This window comes from Gossypium hirsutum, chromosome A11 (assembly GCF_007990345.1).
Source record: "Gossypium hirsutum isolate 1008001.06 chromosome A11, Gossypium_hirsutum_v2.1, whole genome shotgun sequence".
NCBI classification, from domain to species: domain Eukaryota; kingdom Viridiplantae; phylum Streptophyta; class Magnoliopsida; order Malvales; family Malvaceae; genus Gossypium; species Gossypium hirsutum.
This window is the reverse complement of record NC_053434.1, coordinates 62,550,506-62,556,407: the sequence shown is the minus strand read 5'-3', so window position 1 is coordinate 62,556,407 and position 5,902 is coordinate 62,550,506.

Here is a 5,902-nt window from a genome sequence, read left to right as displayed (position 1 = left end):
AATCAAGATAAGGTCATCAACATGCCTAACCATAGCCGAATGTGCAACATTAATCTATCACCTCTATCTCTTAAATGCTATCAAGTTCATTTACTTCTAATTTCTTAAGTTCAACATCTTAATGCCCATTATAGCTACTCCCATAATCTACATTTAAAAAATCGGCAACACCCACATTCAACTATCTTAGCCGAATTCTCCTCCACACTTAGGCCAAAGTATGCACATTAAGCTTAATACAACTTTCATTATACCTTCCACCCTAAAACATAATTTATAAATCTTACCCTTCCTTCCATGTTTCGGTCAATTGTTCAAATTACCTCATAGCATGAACATTTTTTTTCAACTAATCTAGCATGCTCATTCGGCCTTAACAATGAACCTCTTCTCATACAAGGACAAAAATAAATCAAATGAACCTTCCATCTAAACCCCCTTTCTACCTTCTACTCATTCAATAATACATGTAAACAACTACTAATTCTAGCACTTTGATACACGGTTTAGTGTCCAACCATCATAAAAGTTTGAATCCTTCTTAATATTGTCAAAATACATTCACAAATTGACTTAAACATATAAGAAGATTTAACTAACACTTCAAAACTTACCTCCTACTAGCAAGATGTAGTGCCGAATTGCCTAAAGGAGAAATTTCCTTTTTCTCTTCTTTGGTTTCGGTTTTGGCAAGGTGGAGAAGAATATGAACACTCCTCTTCCCTTTTTCTCTTTTATTCCATTTTATTATAATTATTTCAAGTCATTTGTTAACTAAACAAAACATAATAAATTGGAATAAGTGGAGCACCATCACTCCTTGGCCGGCCACCCATCATCTTTTGGGCAATTTGACATGCAAAACCACTCTTTTTGGTACATGCACTAATAGACCATTTGAATTAGACTATCATATTTTTACAATGTCTCAAATTGATCCCAATTAATAATTTCTCATGCAATTGGTAAAATTAGGGAGTGAAACTTCCACATACTCATGTTCACACATAATAAGCATAGAATATAGCAAGTAATTATTTTTACGACTCGGTCTTGTGGTCCCGAAACCACTTCCCGACTAGGGTAAATTTTGGGCTGTCACAAGTACTTGAAGCCGTTTCGAGCTATCTTTCATCTAAAATCTAAACAGTCTTAAGCATCAGAATGTTACAAGCCAAAAAGACCTATGTGACAAACATTTCATTTACATGATTTTCTTGATTTGTTTATAATTACCTTAATGAATGTTTTTAATTCACATTTTGTTTTTACTATATATCTATATAATTTATGGTGATGGATAACATAATTGAGTATTTATTCATTTGAATTGCCTCTAGGTTTGTTAGTTCTTTAACTTAGTGAACGATGTATACTTGCTTTAGAGTACTTAATTTAGCTAAACATCAACCTTAAGTTGCATGTGAGATATGTCTTGTACAAATTTAATACTCAATTTCCATGTTTCTTATTATTAAACATATTCCAAGGGTCGTCTTATGCATGTTTTTTGTGTTTCCTTAAGGACAAGCAAAGACTTAAGTTTGAGGGAGTTTGATCTATCATAATTTGATATGTCAAATTAGGCTCTCTCGAGTACTTAATGAGTTTCTTTTCAAGTAGTTTACAATTTTTTTAATGGTTTTTTATCGATTCTTAAATTTTAGTGTTAATGGTAACTTTTCTTATATTTTACCTCTTTTGAAACCCAAACTGGCAAAACTATGCCATTGGGAGTTTAATGATTAATTTGAGCTTATTTAGGGAGACAACTACGACCAAACCTTGAGGAAAACTGCATCTAACATGGATGTCGCGACACTAATGCCAGGATGTCACGACATTGAGCCTCATCATCTCAAGGGTGCAAGACTTCAATGAGAAACCAACCTGAAGCAGTCTGCCGAAGATATCCTAACTCTAAAGGTGTTGTGTTGCGACACTGAGCTCGAGGTCGCGACTTCAAGGCTTTGAGGTCACGACTCCACTAAGGGAAAGAGACAGGGCCATGTTGAAGATGTAGCGACACTAGCTTGGTGTCGCGACATCGAGAATTCCCAAGCCAAGATTATGTCTATTGCCACAGATGCCACCACACTAAAGCTTGGGCGTCGTGACACTAAAGTTTGACAGGTGAAAAAAATTGTAGGGGTAATTTTGTGTCCAAACAAACTTAAGTCACTTTTCATTTAATGGCATGATTTTCAATGTTAGGTTAAATGTTAGTAGACTATAAATGCTACTTTATAAAATTTTGCAAGCATATTTTTGGTGGCTGAAAATTTTTCTTTACTTTCCATATTTTTAGTTTAGGTTTCTTTCATTTTCTTCTTATTTTTAGATTAAGTTTTCTCTTTCTTTTTTAGAACAAAATTTAATTTTTGTTGTTTTATATTTCTTCTTTTCCTTTTGATGACTACGCAAAAGAGAGATGATCAAACTCTTCAGCTTCATTGGATTTCCATCAATTAAACAAGCTTTTTCTTAGAACTTGTACTTTTATTTTATGCCTACCATGTGCTTGATAAAAAGCTTGTTTGAAATTTAAGTTTGATTATGTGTTAAATTGGTTGATTGTTGGTTGATTGGTTATTTTTTAGTTTAAGTTAATGTTTATTCTTAATTAATTGATTGTTCGATTATATCAAAAATCTTAATACGCTAGAATTGACACCTCTAATGGAAAATCTAGATAAACGAGACTGAGAGGAGATTTTATCCTTGATAGTTCGGTATACTTGTATCAGTTAGTGAGACCGAGAGAAGAATTAGTTGTCTAAGTAAGATCGAGAGAAGAAATTAGTAGGTAATTCCAAATTAGGATGACATCGAGAGAAAATTCCTATCAAGCAATATAACTAGGGTAGGTCATTAGTTTAACTACAAATCAACTAATCAATTTGGCCATCTTTATATCATTTGCATTGTCTAAAACAATAGAAAGAAAGTTTAGCTTAATTTGCTTAGTTTAAATTTAATTTATAAACAATTTATATGTGGTTTTGCACTAATAATTTCCAACTCAATTAGATTAGTAATTGCTAGATTATAATTAATTTGTCAAACACATTTACCAATTTGGCAATCCCTTGGGTTCGATCATTGGAATACTTGATGTGTTCCATTGCAACACCTATAAATATTACAACTAACTTGTCACACTTGCAGTCAAGCCATTTTATTTCTTATAGTTTTGTGTTGATTGTCTTACCTCAATGCACGGATGCTGAGACTGATCAAATGACAATCTACATGTACTTCATGATAATTTTTTAAAATTTTTTATGAAATTTTTACAATTTTTTTTAAATTCAATTATTTTTATTTTCTATACTTTTAGAATTATTTGTTGACATGGCATAAAAGATAAATAGTGTCATATCAATATGAAAGTATTTGTGGACTATCATGTGGATTGCCACTCCAACATCGGTAAAAGAAATTATGTTTTAGTTAGAAATTCTATTAAAAAAAAGCGATTTGACTTTCTTTTTAAATGTTAAGGGTCAAATTTAGCTCAAAAAAGAATAAGGGTTAAGTTGACAAAATATGTAAATGTTGAAAGTTAAATTTGACATTTTATTTTTAAGAATTATAAAACATTATCTAAACACTATTTAACAAAAAAAATTAATTTAATTATTTTTAATTTAATTGTGTTTGGTAATTGATTTAGTAAATTTATATTTTAATCAATACTTAAATATAATTAATTTCTTTTTCCTTAAATTAAACTGTGTAAGTTAAAAATATATATATATGTTTAAAAAAATATACCAAAGTGAAAATTGGTAGGAAATAGTTCTAATTTTTAATAGTATTTCATAGTTTTTAAAATTAATTAATTTTTTTAATATAAAAATATAAAAATTATTCCAAAACTTTTAACATTGGTTATAAATTATGATATTTTTAAAATTATATTATTTTAAACCTTTTAAAAGTAATTTAAAATGTGAAAATAAATCTATTTATAGAAATTCTGTAACATTATTTATATTATAAAATACGTTTTCAGTTTTAAAAATAACAGACTTGTTAAAATTATTCTAAAATTTAAAAATTTTGTGCTCAATTTTAGTATGTTTAAAAGTGGATCAAGGACAAGGATAAAAACTAAATTAACGACCAAATTGCATAAATCCATAATTGCATCCAAGGGCTGAACTGAACAAATAAAAAACATGTTGTAAGACTCAATCGTACAAGTTATAACATGGTGTGAGGGGTTATATTGAATAAATTGAAGCCTGAAGTTATGACTTAAATTGAAAAATAAAACTTTGAGGGATTTAAAATAAATTTATCCTCTCTTTCTGTCTTTCATTGCCCATATAAATACGTCTATTTTACAGGGTCTAAACCCCTTCATTTAACGCATTACATGTCTCATTCCATCTTCAATTGCAATTCCATGTTCTATTGTCAAGGTTTCGTACCATCATTAAAGCCTGTAGAAATAAAACAAAATTTATAGGTTTAACAACTTTTTTGGTTAGAAACTGTATCTTTACTTGTTTAATTAATTAATAATAAATAGTTTTATGAAAAGAAAGTTAATAGGTAATATTAAAATTTTAAAGTAAAAAATAAATAAACGGCACATTTAAAATTACCCATGTGTCAAAAGGAAAACTCATAAGAAAGTCTAATTTACCTAAAATGTACAAATGCCTTATTATAACTAATATATATGGTTCAATTTACAAAATGTTTATTATTAGTAACAATATGAAACAAAATATTAATTGTATTTAAAATAATATGTGTTAGATTTGTAAAATAAATCTAAAATAAAACTTAATAAACCAGAATCTATCATGTCAAATCATCAAGAATAAATCAAAAACAAAACTAGATGCGAAAGTGTACCTGAATCCATAAATTCCTTGAAGTTTTACTGGATCTTGGAGATTTGATCTTTCAAATTAGCACACAAGAAATTCAGAGAATATCTGCTCTCTCTTTCCTAATGATGAGATATTAAAAAAGATATCTTGTATATAATTTGGGGACCATAACCCTAATATTTATAACCTTGGCATATTAGTTCTAATCAAATTCTAATTAGCCCATCATTAATCAGAATTTGATTAGAATTCAATTACTAGAGCATCTACACATATTTGACCCATACTTTATTTAATAATTAAAGCCCAATAAAATTTTAACCAAATTAGATCACTTTTAATTTGGGCTAACCTATTATTATAGTAAATAATAACATGTAATTACCCTTATTATATATGTGATGTCCATATTTTCTAGCAATCTCCCACTTGGACCACATATATATACTAATTACTCTATAATTACATGTCATTATATAATCTTATGAGCTCAAAATTTTACTATCATATCCAAAGGTATTCTGAACAATCTCGTCCATTAATTATGTTAACATAGAACCAAGGCGACTTTCATTACATATATCGTAACTAAATCCATCCATGATCACGTATATTAACACAACCAAATGACATAGGTTAAGTGTGGATGTGTAGCATGGAAATTACATGCAATATGATCTAAACATGTCTATTTCCAACTTGTCCTCCTTAGTGAGGTCAAACCTTACCAAAATCAGAGTGTGAATAAATCAAATAAACTTTATTTCTGCATAAAATAAACTTAATATCTTTAAACTGAAATAACTAAAAATGTGTCTATAACATAAAAATATTTAAAAGTACAAACTCCCATTAAAACCAAATATCCTTAAATGATATTACACCCATATGAGCAATGTGCTCATGAAAAACCTTGGGTGTAGTCCCTTAGTAAGTGGATCCGCAATTATGGAGTTTGTCCTAATATACTTTATAGGCACCTAACCACTCTGAGCTTTTACTTTAACAATCAGGAACTTAAAGTCTATGTGTTTTGACTTTGATGTGCTCCT